This window comes from Otolemur garnettii, unplaced genomic scaffold (genome assembly GCF_000181295.1).
Source record: "Otolemur garnettii isolate 467f Iridium unplaced genomic scaffold, OtoGar3 scaffold00039, whole genome shotgun sequence".
Classification (NCBI taxonomy): Eukaryota; Metazoa; Chordata; class Mammalia; order Primates; family Galagidae; genus Otolemur; species Otolemur garnettii.
Genome location: NW_003852434.1, coordinates 1,351,872 through 1,367,685, shown reverse-complemented (window position 1 = coordinate 1,367,685; position 15,814 = coordinate 1,351,872).

Here is a 15,814-nt window from a genome sequence, read left to right as displayed (position 1 = left end):
TTTTTCTTTTAAACTTCTAGTGAAATATTCTGTATCTCAACAGATTGGCTAATTGTAGTCCAAACATGCTTATATCAAAAAATAAAATTAAGCGTTTATATAAATAACATATAAATACATTTTTATGAGAGCCTACTATGTCCCAACCAGGAAATATTCTAGATGTCAGTGACAGGGCCAGAGAAGAAAGGTAAGGTTCCCGAATTTGGGGAATTTACACTTTCCTGGTGGTAGTGAGAAGACTGCTAATAGCAAGGCCTAAAAATGTGATAAGTTTTTAAAAAGGCAAAAGGAAAAAAACATCAAATAAGGACAAGCGTAATACAAGGAATTAAAATAGGACAACTAGGCAGCTACTTGTAGTTAAATAGTGAGGATTTCTCTAAAGAAGTCACATTATCTGTAGAAAAGCGAAAAGGCAAGTATGAAAACATCAAGGGAAAAGCTTTCCAGATAGAGGGAATTTAGTGCAAATGTCCTAATTCATGGGTGGCTCTTGAGGTGCTCAACAAAGGCTTTTGTTGGCAGATACGAGTACGGGAGAGAGGATGCCAAGAGGTCACAGGGATAGGTGGGGGGCTAGGTTCTTTATAAGGTGGCTTGGGAGTCTGGGTCTACTTTAGAGCAATGGGAAGCCACCAGGGCTTTTAAAGGAAGGGACTGTCATGTTTTGATTCAAATTTCAGACAAGTTTCCTGTCTGTCTACTATGTGGAGGATTGTAGAGGATATTGGAGGGGTGCAAGAGAAAAAGTAGGAAATCAGTTAGGAGGAGCCAGGAGAATAATAAGTATAGAAAGAAGTGGATAGCTCAAAATAGGTTTTGGAAGTCGAGTCTTGATAGATTAGATATGGAGCATGAAGGATCAGATAGAGTAGCACTTGATAGATTAAATACGGAGCATGAAGGATCATGCCTAGATTTCTGACCACAGCAACAGGATGGATAGTTGCACCATTTACTAGGAAAAAATTGAAGATAAAACAAGTTTGTAGGGAGAAAAAAATCACTAGCATCAGTAGTCCTGTTTTGGCCATGCCAGTTTTGAGTTGTTTACTAGACAGTCTTCTGGAGATACTGAGTAGGACTTAGACATATGAATCTGTAGTTCCAGAAACAGACCAAGGCTAGAGAAGTAATTTTGGGTATCACCACAGATTGGTGGTTTCTCAAATGTCACATTTGAAGGAAGGGACCAAGGAGGAATGTATAGATGAAAACAAGGAGGATCCAGACAACTTGTCAAGTGCTGAGCAATGTCAACATTCGTGGTTTAGCTACAGATGAAAAGAGCAATGGAGATTCAGCAGGACTGGGCTGGAAGGGGAGAGGAAAGCTAGGAAGTTTCTATAATCAATAAGGAAACACTTTCAAAAATAAGAAAGTGGTCTGCATAAACACGGAGGTCATCAGTAACCTTGATTAGAGCAGGCCTGGTGGACTGGTGGGGCAGAGAGGCTGAAGGAGGAGTGTAGAGTGAAGAAGAGAAAGACGGTGGCTCTGGGCTGCTCCTTAAGGAAGAAGCTGTGCTGTGATGGGTGCTGAGAAATGGGACAGAAGCTGGAGAGAAGGGTTGGGGGCCAAGAGATGGAGGTTCTTTTATTAAAAAGAAGAAGTACTCAAAATGTTTTAGATAGATAGCAGCAATTCATTAGAGAAGCAGAAACTGATGCGGCATGGAGAGGAAGTAATTGCGGGAACTGGGTCCTTGAAAACAAAAGGAGAGGGCTCTAGATTACAAGCGCAAGAGTTGGCCTTGGAGAGGAGCGGGGCTGCTTCATGCATATTAATAAGAGGGCACAGATAGAGGAAGGCTGGTCATTTCAAGGAGTAATGAGACATGAGCTATTGTCTGATATTTCTATTTTTCTCTTTGATAATTATGAGGCAAGCTTGTCAGCTGATAGCGGGTTAGAGGAGACGGGATATAGGCAATTTGAAGATGGCAGTGTGGGAAACATTCATTTTGAAGCTTTGCATGTTAGAGACAGGCTCTGGGTGGTAGTATACCCCTTTGGATTTTGTGGCCATGTATTCAAAGTCAGTAGGAGTATGTCTTTCTCCAGGAGAAACTGCTTGGTTGCAGGGTGAGATTGGATGTATTTGCTGGGGATTGGTACTGGGATTTGGGTAAGTGAGTAGAATACAAAAAGCAAGGAGAGAAATAGTTAAGATTTGGGCAATAAATTATTGGAATGGTGGACCATGAAATTTAAGCTCTAGCTAAGGAGGAAAGTTAGCACATAAGGAAGGTAATAGTTAAAAGCTGGCAGAGCACAGAGGTACAGGATCCGGGTCCTTGAAAATAGCTAATAGGGAGATTGAAGGGGGAGGATCTTGAACCCAGAATTTAGAGTCCAGCTTGGGCAACATAGCAAAACCCCTATCTATAAAAAAAAGAAAAAGGAAAAAAAAAATAAAAAGAAAGCTATAGAATCCATGGATTGGAGGTTGAAGGGTAGTTGAGTGGGTTGCTAATCTGGGAAACAGAAACAATGGAGCAATTGGACATTTTTCCTCTCGTTGGTGCATAATACTGAAATAAAACTTCTGAAGATATAGTGTGAGCTTTTTGGTACAAAACCAACAAAATGAGACATGCCAGAGATAAGTTACCTGGCTCAATGAGACCAAACTGTATCTGACTGAAATGTTTAAAGATCTGGTAAGCAGACATACTTTAAGAAGTCAATGCATTTTGGATCATTAGACTTTTCAGAAGCATTTTTCTGTTTTAAGTGTTTGTTCTGTAATCGAAACTCATCAGCCGTTCAATTACACTTGGATATTTGGCCTTCTTCCAACTCTTAGATAGTCTTTTGGCTTCATTTCCATGTTCAGAATAAAAGTAGAAGAGCTTTTCAACTGAAAAGACTCTCAAACACTAAGTTTGTGCGTGCCCCACGTTTATGTTTCATATTGATTATAAGATCAGAGTAGGCATGAAGCCAAAAAAATAGAAAGTTTATACTGTGAGCCTTACCAGCATCAAATACACTAGTTCAGAATCATGTGGCTACTTTTCCTCTTGTACCTGCCTGGATTCAGACTCTTTGTTCGGAGAGGACGTGTTTTCATACAGACTGAAATGGAAGGAAACATTTCTTTAGTGCTAGGGTTAACTTTATCCTCTGAGAGACCAGCCACGGCAACAAGGAGACCCTCTGTTCTCAGTGTGTAAATAGCTTTCCTTTCTGATTTCCTCCACGGTTATTTAAAGAACACAAGGGAACTAGAATATGTCCAATCTGTCATCCAGTGCCGTAAAGTCTAGACAAACCTAAATCATTACGAGCTATCTCCAGGCCCAACCCAAGACATGGATATGATGCTTTGGTATTTTAAGGCATAGAAGCATTCACATTTAGGAAACTTCAAAAACTGTCTTAGAGAAAAAGAGCTTTGAAAAAGGAAAATCGGACAGTCGTTTCTTCAAGTTACCTGTAGTCAAATTCTTTTCTTCATTCTGTTGTTTACAAACGTTTAAACCAAAGCTTCTATTTCTGACCTGAGAAGCTGCAAATTAGTCATTTGTCCTTTCTCTCATCTTATATGAACAGTTCATATCCACATAATATGAAGAGGTCATTATCTACAGTGCTGGCGTTGGATTCGTTGATCATGAGATGCCTTCATAGGGCAAGCGTATAAAGCATCTCTTTGAGTTTTTCCATATAAAGGAGAAACTGCCTCTTTTCAGACAGTGAGAATTATAATTCATTCTCTTTCTCTGTTTGCTTTGTTTTCCATGTAATTTAAAGATTTTGATGCTTATGATATCTAATTTCTCTAACAAAATCAGGTTTCCTTTCCTTACCCTGAACATGTGTATTTAGTTTCAAACATTTCTTTATAACCTTTAAAAGAAAACCTTTTTCAAGCTTGTGTTATTTTTAATGTAAGCCCTGAAACATCATTTTTGAAAATAAAATTCGAATTTCAGAATGTGAGAGGAAACTGAAAAATCTTAAAGTATAATCTCCCACTTTGTACAATGAGGAAAGGGGGCTCAGAAGTACTCTAGAATTATATAGCTGGTTACCAGCGGAGTCAGTGCTAAAACCAAGGTTTTCTCTATCTGAGACCAACGCAGGCTAGAAAACAATTAGTCTAGAAATTACATTTGATGTGCCGATTTTGCTATCTCTTTTAAGCTTGATTTTATTGCCTAGAAATTGTTCTCTATGGGTGAGAATTGTTCATCCACGCTTGGCTCTAAGCTGCGTCTGTGATAGGCCCTATTTATTAATCATTTTCTAGTACTCAGTAAACACTCAATTAAATAACTTTTTTGGTTAATTATTTATTATCAACGATAATGGCCAACTTATTTCTTTTTCTAGAATGGGATAGGCTTGCCCCATACCAAACTCCTAGAAATATTTGGAATTTTACCCAGTACTTCTTAACTACAGAATTATATTAATATGTCCAATTTAAAAACAGCGTGTTTAACAGTTACTGAGAAAATGATACATAAAAGTGATAAATTCTCTTCCGACCCGAACCTTTAAAGACACATACTCAAACATACACACAAGGTATGTACACACATCTTAAGTGCAAATTTCTGTCTTAGAAAGGGTCTAATACCTTAGTTAAGAGTGTGGGCATTTTATTACTTGGAATACTCAGACTTTCTTATGTTCCCTTAAATGTGTGTGGGGAGCATGCAACTTTCCTTTCCTGGACGGACGGACAACTCCTGGGCCCCTGTTCTGGCTTATCTTACTTTGATCTCCACTCCCCTTGTGGTATGTCTCTGAACCATCTCTGTGCTGAACTATTTTGTTCTCAATACTTAAAATACATTTTATTTTAAAAGGATCTTCTTAGTAACTAAGATAGACTGATTCGTGTTCACTATTGTCCACCCTATGCTTCCTGGTGAGGTTGGTGCTAATAAAAAGGGGGAAAAATGACAAAGAATAAGCAACAGAAATGAGAAAAATTAGAAAAAAGGTGTAGCGAAAGGAGAAGTTGGATAATCACTCCTAATATGTAATTCTTGCTCTGTCTAGTATCTTGGTGAACAAGAAGAAATGGTGGTCTATGGGATGAAGGTTTGGTGGTAGTGCAGTCCAGGGCTAGGTCTGCTGGAAACCACCAAGGACCCTGGTGTGGAGCACGTGCTCGGTATAGGAAGGGACTTTAAGCTCCAGAAGAGGAGTGGGGTCAGAGTTGGTGAGAGCTGACAGTAGTTAACTAAAGGGTGAAGGTCAATGAGCACAGACTGAGGTAGATCACCCATTTGATACAAAGAGGCCCTCAACCAAGGTGTTATTAGTTCCATTTTACAAAAGGGGAGGTGATGCCATTCATCAAATATAAATCTATTTGGTCTTGAAATCATGCTTATTCGCCTCTGTGGACACTGCAGAAAGCTCCAAGTCCCAGATTCAAGTCAAGATCAGGCAAATCTTTAGCTAATGAAATGAAGAAGCACTTAATGGGATGAAGTGAAGCAGTTCTGAGTACTTTTAATCTCGACTTGTAAATCTAAGATCTATTGGTTTAACGTACTTTACCCCCTCTGAGTTGTGACTTCGCAAATATGAAAACGTGTGCAAAACTTTCAAATCACTTCAACTTTTCAATGCCCAGTATCTAGTATTTTTGGATATTGACAGTACTTTTAACAAAATAAAAATACCAAAATGAGAACTATATTTCACCTTCATTTGGGTAAAGAGATCACGCAGAATAAAAGAGAAAGTACCAAATTCTCCATCTACATGGCTCAGTTTAGTAGTTACTGGCCTCCTATGTCTACAGAGCACGTAAACTGTGCTTAACTCAAACTGAGATGTGCTGTGGGTGTAAACAACACACCGGATTTTGAAGACTTAGTTTGTAAAAAAATATAAACTAATAATTTTATTGATTATGTATTGAAGTATAATAATGTAGATATATTTAGCTAATTAAAATATGTCATTAAAATTAATTTCACCTGTTTCCTTTTAGTTTTTTTAGTGAGACTATTAGAAAACTTTAAATGATGTATGTGGTTTGCATCTGTGATTTCCTTCCTATTTCTGTTGGACAGTGCTGGTCTGTATTTACCTCAACTCTAACCCTCGAGGGTTCTCAACCTTCCTCATGCCACGGCCCTTTAATACAGTTCCTGTGGGTCATGACCCACAGGTTGAGAACTGCTGCTCTAAGAGTGTATTCCGTATCTTCTAGCTTTCCACATATTTCCTAGTTCAGGGAATTTTCAGTTATGAGTTATATACATAACATATTCTATGCTTTTCTCTATTAAGATATCTTTCAGCTTCTCATGTACTCTCCAGTTCAGCAAATGTCCAGTTACGTATTACTTATTTTTCTCTGTGGACCGAGATATGGCAATATCTGACACTTTCCCTGGCAAACCTATACATGGCTTCCAAACTTTGAAGAGGAATTTTACTCAGAAGACAGGTCAACGAATACTGCAATAAGACTGATGGGAAGTTTGGCTGATGTTTCTTTATTCCCTCCTTCATTTGTTCAGCCTCCAGACGTTAATGAGAGCTGCTGGGCAAGGCATCTGGTATGTGAGATGGACCCAGATCACAGGGAATGAAGAAGCTCAAGGAACAGAAGACACACACTGTCCGGGGGGAAAATGTTTGACATAAATTACTTATTTTATGTAATCACCCTCAGCACACGGCTTTGCACTTCCGCTTATGTACACATTAAGATATACAAACTGCCTAACTTTTTAATGCAACCTAGAAGACCTATCAAAGAAGAAAATAGACCCTGAATTTTATTTATCCGTGAAAGGAAATGTTCCCTAGGCTACAGAACAACAACAACAAAACTCCCTGCAATATTTTTGGCTCTGTTGAGAGTTATATAATATTTTTAAGGGATTTCTGGTGTCATTTCTAATATTGTGTTGGGCCTCTCGGTACCTTGAGGCTTGTCATCGTAAATATTACACCTAATGATAGGCTGAGGTTGTCATAAATACACATGATCACTTATACTTCACCAAATTCTTTCACTGAATTTATTTTCCACCTGTTTCCTCGTATCTGTGTTTCCTCTCTTGGCCAAATAAAAATAATTTTTGAATATTATTTTGAAAAGTAGAATTAAAAACCATCAGGTCTGATGAAGTGGGTGGATTAAAAAAAAAAGTCCATGCACCTAAATTTACTGTGGAGAGACAATGAATTATCTTCTTTTAAAAGTTTGTTGTCAGAAAAATTTCAGGCTAAAGTCCAAAGTAACCAAAGCGCAAATCATAGTCAGTACTAGACATGAAAAAAAGTTAATATTAACTAATGTAAATGTATGATACTTTCTTTTGTATGTAGGAATAGATATATTACAGTAAGACTTCCAATGTCCCTGTGGGCAACAGCTTTAAATGCCAGGATCACAGCCATGGTGGATGCCAAAGAAACATCTTCATGACTAGAAATGCCAAGACACTCTGTTTTAGTGGCAAGAGCTTGTAATAAGTCTAAATTATTCCTTAACATTTGGGCAAATAAACATCATATTATATTTTTCTAAATGTTAAAAGTTATAAAATTAAACTTAATACAGGCCTTACTTTCTGGCCTTTGACATTTCTCAGGCAAAGTTTCTGCGAGTAGCAGAGAATTTGACAAGATTTCTCCACTTATGCTGATTCCCTAATTTTATGTTAAGTGTGTGTATGTGGGGTGCACCATTCATGGTTTTTCTTGGAAACAGGTGGAGAATACCTGGAACTGGGAACCCTCCCCTCTGCTATCTTTGTAAGGCAATTTCTGGGCTTTCATGGCTTTTGGAAACTGTCTCGGCACTGGTAGGTGTGACTCGTACAATGTTAATGAGGGTGAATCCTTTAAGGACACTATTAAGTCAACTGTGCACATGCTCCAAAGATGGAGGCCTGACAACAGCTCCATTTTGTCATTCCTCTGCTTCTTTCTAGATGGTTTCCTTTATCATAGACCAAATATCTGATCAGTCCTTGGGGAGCCCCCTCCTGACATGTCATCAGTTAGGGACAATTTGTTCTTCTTAGTAGACAAAGCATCTGTTAGCATCATCTGCCTCTCAGTAGACACCCTAGACAAAGCATCTGTCCCTTTCCTCCTTATCCCTGTCTAACTACTTTTTCTATATTCCATAGATTTTGAACGCTTGTGTCCCCTTTGTCATTCTGACCAGCACTCTTAATTTCCACCTTAATTTCCTTATTAACCCAGGGATTATTCTGTATCAGGTGTCATTTAATTTCCATGACTTTGTATAGAATAAGAAAACAAAATCAATTTTAACTACTCCCTAGATTTAAGAAAATTATTGCTATTAACGTGGATACTGCAAAACTAGCAGCTGTGGACAGAGTAAGCCCATTGATGACTTTTTCTTTGGTCTACATTTTGTTATTGTTGTTAGATTGCATTACTTAACAACATTTTAAAAAATCCACTTTTTTGGCTTGTTAAGCAAATCTGGAAGATATGGAATGTGGAAATCTGGGCCTTGTATTAATCTGGGGCAGTGACTTTCAACTGGCGTTCTGTGAGAGTATGTTGGGTGTGTCTCCAAAATTTTTAAAGATTATTAATTAATTTATTTTCAAAAGAAGTTCAAAGCACAGTAAGTATATTATTATTTTTTTATTCTTTTTTTTCGATTGACATAATTTAAGTATGCTGTGGAAAAAAGTTTGAAAAACATAGCTCTAGGGTGAGAGCTGAATAGCAGCTATCCTGTAGAGAAAGAATGTGCCTTTTCACCATTCACACCCCTTGTCCATGTCACTCAGTTGTGTTAACATTACCTGTTTAGCCCATGTAATCATTTATATGAGATACTGCTTAAAACAAAGAGACCTGTATAAAGAGAGGGGCAAAACTAATTTTTGTCTTCTTTTGAGTATCTACAAAGCAAAAATCAAGGTAAAGTCATTAGGGCATCACCCCATCTCACCCCCCAAAAGCCCCTCAAACCTTTCATTATCTGCAAATTAATTTCTGGATTGATCTGCACAGACCCTGAGGAAACCATGTGCCCTGACATGACAAGGCAAAGAAATGGCACAAATTGTTTGAAGGGGCTCAGTAACTTGATGGAGGAGGACCAAGCACAATATCAGACCAGACGGCAGCCACTAAAGCAGAATTCATAGTTGTAATGGAAGTATACTATGCTGAATTCTAAAGGAGATAAGAAAAACTACTGAAAGTAAAGAAAATGAATGTTCTGGAATTAAAAAAAATATAGAACATTTTTAATTGACTTCCAGGAAACCACACTCTCTTTTTAACAGACTGAATGTATCTCCCCAAAGTTCATACATTGAAATCCACCCTCCAATGTCATGATATTAGGAGATGGGGTCTTAGGGAGGTAATTAGGTTATGAGGGTAAAGCTTTCAGGAGTGAGATTAGTGTTCTTCTGGAAGGGACCCCAGAGAGGGCCTGAACCCTCCACCATGTTAGAATTCAACAGGAATACAGCAGTCTATAACCCCAAGAGGACCATCACCAGAGTCAGACCAGTCTCCAGAATAGGAAGAAATAGACTTTTGTTGTTTACAAGCCACCTAGTCTATGGTATTTTTATTATAACAATCTGAATATACTAAGACTCTTATGTTTATCATTCTTTCTCTTGCTTTGAGTCTGTTTTGATGGATTCCTCTCTCCTTCCAATGCCTGAAACTTGGTTGTGTTCTTTATCTAAATAAACTCCCTTATGTAACTCCTTATGCCAGCTATTCCCAAGTTGATACCCTCACCCTAAACCTCTCTCCTGACCTCCAGACTTATAATCTGAGGTAGGTATGTTCCTGCTCTAATCTTTGGAACCTGTGAATATGTTACCTTACATGGCAAAGGGGACTTTACTGATATTATTAAGGCTAAGGACCTTCAGATGGGAAGATTATCCAGGATTATTTAGGTGGCCCCAATCTAATCATGGAAGTCCTGAAAAGTGGTAGAGAAAGGGAGAGAAAGGGGATCAGAGAAATGAGACAAAAGGGGGAGACTTGAAGCACGGGGACTCAACCCAGTATTTCTGGCCTTGAAAGTGGAGAAAGGGGGGACCAACTAAGGAATGTGGCTGGCCTCTGGATTTGGGCACAGCCCTCAGCTAACAGCCAGCAAACAAATAAGAATTTAGTCCTACAACTGCAAAAACTGAATTCTGATAATGACAGGAATTAGTAGGAAACTGATTTTCTCCAAGATCCTCCAGAAAGAAATGCAGCCTGGCCAACACCTTGAGGTTAGCCCTGTAAGACCTGTGTTGGACTTCTGATCTACAGAAATGTAAGACAATAGATTTCTATTGTTTTAAACCATTAAATCTGTGGTAGTAAGTTACAGCAGCAATAGGAAACTAATATGATATCCAGCTGCCAACTTGATGTCTCCATTTAGATTTTCAACAGACATCTAAAACTCAGCATTTCTAAAATTGAAGTCTATTCTTTCTCACAACACCTGTTCCACTTATGGAATTGCCCATCTCAGTTAATGACAACTCCATTTTCTCTAATTGCTGGGGCCCCAAACCACAGAGTTAGTATTCTCAATTCCTCATATACTCCACACGTGGGTTCTACCCTTAGAATACATCCATGCCTCACCTTTGCCGATATCACTGCCCTGGTCCCTGTTATCACTACCTTTCGCCTAAATCTTAGGGAAGGTTTTATCCAATGCTTGATTCCTAGATCTGTTTTCCATAGAATAGACAAGAGTGAGCCTACTAAACACATCACATCATGTGATGCCCCTACAAAATCCTGCTGTGGCTCCCCATGTCCCTGAGAATAGAAGCCACTAGAGGGGCCTGCAGGGCTCTACGACGATCAGCTCTAACCTCTCCTCCTATTTTTGACTTCATCTCCCATGATATTTCCCATTCCTTACCCATCTCCAGCCACACTGGTACCCAAACCAGACATTTGCCCACATTGTGGGTCAAGGTCAAGTCCACTTGTTCTCTCCCTCTAGAAAGTTCTTCTTCAACCCCAGTGTGGCTAATTACCACGTCTCCTTTACACTGTTACTCAGATCTCCGTTTCTCAGCGAGGCCTACTCTGCCTATTTAATATGAACAGCTGTTCCTGCCTTTCTGCTGTTTTGATTTCTTTTTTCCTTTTCTTCCATAGCACTTACTCCATACTAATTATGATGTTTATTGTTGACATCTATCTTTCTCCACTAAATTATAAGCTTTCTATAGGTAGGGAGAGTTGCGTGTTTTATTCATGGATCGGTCCCAATACTCTTGAGCAGTGCCAGAAATACCATAGAGCCGTCTGTTAAATGAATACGTGATTTAAAAGAAAAACAGCAGAGGAAAGGAACATGGGAAGAGAATGGACCTTGCTGAACTGAATTAATAATCTGGAAGATCAAACTGATATACAACATCATAATATGGAGCACACTCTACTGAGATGTGGGAGTCATGGTTTCAAAGATAAGAGATAAGCTAGCTGGATCCAGGAATTTAATATGCAAATAATGGTAAGTTTAAAAGGAGAAAGAAGAACAGATGGGGGGAAAGCAGTAACTCATAAAATAACAGGAAGAAAAAAATTCTGAGCTGAAAAAGTTTTGTATTTTTAGATCAAACGACTTAACAAGCACCTTTTATCTTTTGAGAGGATTTGACAGACCAAATAGCTAAAGAATTCAGTAAACAAATAAACAATGTGAGAACTAAAAGCAACATAGGCATGATTATTTCTATGTCCTACAAATGGAGAATATACAGTCTTTCCTTATGGAAACACAAAAATTACTCAGGTACTTGAGAACGAGTTAGAAGCGTGTATGAAATTGTCAGTGGAGTGAGGTGTGGCGGGAGGGCTGCAGGACAGGCTTAGCAGTCCTGTGCCTCCTGACTTGGACCTGGCACTTTTGCTCAGTAGCTGTATAAACTTAGTGACGTTCCTCAAACTCTCTAAGCCTCAGTTGGCTATAAAAGTGGGATGAAACCTATTTGACCAGAGAATGAGGAAAAGCTTTTGCACTATCTAACAGATCTGGCACGGTTTTAGCAGTCAGCAAACAGTAATTATTGTTATTGCAATAGCCACTGAGAATTAGGATAAGAGGGGACTTGGACAGCGTGTTAGGAGATCAAACACAGATCACCCCAACCCCTTTATTAAGATAACTTTGAACATGGACGGCAGCAAGGAATATAGGTAAACAAGGCCTAAGGAAAAATATTTAAACTCTTAAAATTGGTTAGACTCTTAAAATTTGATGAGACAAATATTAAACTACATGAGCAGTCTTGGATAGCATGCTTTTCAAAGTCATCACTGGCAATTTAGAATCTTTGGTAGGTATGAATTCCACATTACTGCTATGGAAGTGGAATGAGAAGATTCAGCATTTTTCTCTAATAACTTATTAATTACTCTATCAGGAAAGGGTTTGAGTGATGGGCAAACTCAGGCTGAACCTGTCACGTGTGTATCCTTAGTCAAAGTGCTCCAGGCGATACTAAACAGTTTCACAATTATTTAGCAGCTCTCATCTGCTTTTGATTTTTTGATTTTTTGATTTTTTTAAATGGAGGCGTTTTAGAGTAAATCGCTGAAGTGAATTCTTGGTAATGAGCACAAAGACAAAGGTGAGAGGCCCCAACAGGCCAAGGCCCCTGTGGCATCGGGGCTCTGTTGTTGTCACTTCATCCTTCCCCATCTGCCGGTGCTGAGAAAGACAAGGAGAGCAGGGCAGCGGGCGGGGATGGCTGGCTCACTTTCACAGCCCGCACCAGGCACTGGAGGGGCCCCATGGTGGGCCTGAGTGGAGTACTTGCTAACGGAGAGAATATTGAAGAATGAAGAGTTTCCCATGTCCTCAGGCACAGAGACTAAGTCCATGTCAGCAAGACGCCTTCTTCAACTCCTCTCTTTTTTCCATCTGACAGTGGTTGAATTTCCAGACCTTTAATCTCACCTAGTTATCAGTTGAATTTCTCAAAACTGCTCCACAGTGTCTGTGATGCAAATTTTTCCTGTTCCACATAGGAAATACCATTAGCATTTCAAGCAGACATTTATATTAAGCCAAAGGAGAGAAGTATGCGGGAATTTCTGTTTCCTAGAAGGATCATGGGGAAGGGCGCAGGGTTGCCGTTCAGTCACACTGCCACTGGGCACCTGATTGGTTTCTGGCAGCTGCCGCAACAGGAGAAGTAAAGTAAAATTCCCACAAGAAACCTTGCTGGGCCAGGCAAGGTGGTGCATGCCTGAAAGGACAGCACTTTGGGAGGCTTGAGGCCCGGAGTCCAAGACCAGTCTGGGTAGCGTACGAGACCCCTCACTACAAAAAGACTTGTGAAGAGCAAAAACCACAAAAACTTCCTGATGTAAGCCATCTGGAGTTTTTCAGTATTGGTAAGAAATGTTCCTTTTTCATTTTACAGCAAAGAAAAATCATCTATGAATGAATATTCAATTTTACATGACATCCATTTATATAAAGTAGTATCCGGTATGCAGCATAAACTGCTTCATGTAGGTATCTGTAAGAATGAACACCTTGAGGAATGGAGAAGCAGTTTTGCAAATTATCAGGCACGTCTGCTGCTCCTGCCTACTATTCCTCTTCTAGCCAGCTTGGTCTAATCCCCATCCCACAAAGCAGCTGTCTTTCCTAAGCTTCACCTATTTTGATTTGCCAAATGCCTTTCTTAATCATCTGGTGCTACCAGATGTCAGAATTCCCTGCTGTATCTCAAGTATTGATAGTCTTCCACTTGTGGTAAATATAGTTTGTGTTGATTCAGTTGGCTGTTCTCTGAACAGCTGGATCAGTATCAAGGAGCTTGGGAAAGAGGCTGAACACGTCCTGGAGAGTCCTGGGAGACTCGGTCACAGCTGGAAGGCTGAGCTCCTTAAGGAGCCTGAATAACCACAGAGCTCGCAACTTATGCAAAATTTCCCTATAAAACGGAGTCCCCCATTTGTAGGTACGCTTTGTGCTTCGCGTGTGCTTGCAATGTGATCTAGAAGGCTGACGCCTACCTCTGTGTCCGTTCATTGTGAGCTTATGATGGAAATGCTCACCACAACCCTTTTCTTCTTAGTAAGATTTGCCTGGATCACCCACTGTTTCAGTATTTGCAGTGTGTGATTCTCTGTCTTTCCATTATTTAGAAGGATCTTCAAATAGCAAATCAAAGCATCAATATTAAATAAGATCCTCATCAAAATGTAGATTCCAGAAGTTCTCCCAGATTATTGGAATCAGAAGCCAAGTCCTGAGAGCCTGGATTTTCACACCGTTCTTGTGTGTTTTTATGTACACTAAATCTGAGAACTAGACGCCTTAACTCCGTCCCAGGGAGTTAGGAGTAAAGCTTGTTTGTTCCTTGTGGTGTATTTGGCAGAAAACAAAGCACCTGGGTGGCAGTAGTGTTTGGTTTTATTTTATTTTTTAAATTCTCAAATATTTCTTCATTTTGTTTTTGAGTATCCTTCTAAATAATAGAAAGACAAATATACTACATTCTGCAAAGGAAAAGACAGATAATCTTGTTTTACACATGTGTTTTCCACTTTAGTAAAATGAATCTTGCGAGTAACTTTTGTTGCTTGCCAAGAGCCTATTTTTGCCAGTGTTTTACAATTCACATCACTGGGTAACTTTATAGGCTCCGTGGTTTTCAAGTATCAACATTAGAAATGAAGAGAACATATATGTTGGGTGTCTTCTGAGTTACTGAGAAACCAGAGAACCCCGGAGTGAGAGGGGCCTGCTGTCCACCCTACACAGCAAGGCTGTCACCGGGGCCATGCACACAGCATGCAGTTCTCCTGGAATTCTCAACAGAGCAAGTTGAGACTTCCACTCATTACCTATAGAACTCAGTAGCTCACAAAGGACTGCGATTTCCATTAAAAACAAACAACTGTGGGACTGAGGGGAAAGGGAAAGAAGAAAGAAATGCTTTTGTTGAGCAGTGCCTGTGGCTCAGTGGGTAGAGCATAGCCCCCTATACCAAGGGTGGCAGGTTCGAACCCAGCCCTGGCCAAACTGCAACAAAAAAATAGCTGGGCATCGTGGCAGGTGCCTGTAGTCCCAGTTACTCAGGAGGCCGAAGCAAGAGAATTGCCTAAGCCCAGGAGTTAGAGGTTGCTGTGAGCTGTGATGCCACAGCACTCTACCAAAGGCGATAAAGTGAGACTCTATCTCAAAAAAAAAAAACAAAAAAAAGAAAGAAAGAAATGAAATGCTTTGTTATGTTTTTTTAACCTCAATTAGCCAAACTTCTCCAAGAAAAGGAATATATTTAATGTGATTTCCAGATTGGTGATCTACACAGCTTATTTATAGTTAGCATGTCCTTCAGGCCTAAAGAATTTAAAATACAGTAGAAGTGGCAATGTTAAAATCTCAGAGACCGAGCTTACGGGCATCCCTGGCTGGAGATTACTATTTCAAGGTAATCTTTTTGAAAGTTTTAAAGTAACTGTCACTAACTGAGCATTTATTTGTGCCAGGGTCTGTTCTATGTACTATATTACCTGTAACATGCTATTTTGTGTTCTACTATATGTAGTGTACTGTGTACTGTGTTAATTCTCCCTCTCAACATACCTATACAGAATACACTATTTTCAGATAAAGAAATAAAGGCAATGGGATAACAGCTCATTCCTCCCATGTGGTCTTGTGCCCAGGAGGGGTTCCAACTCAGCTCCCCTGAGTTCTGCTACCCCACTGAAGGGCAGAGATGAGTCCCTGAAGGGCAGTCCTAATCTCTGTTCCTCTGGGAACCAAACCGACAACCTGGAGCTCATTTGTCTCCCCCTTCTAAAATCATTAA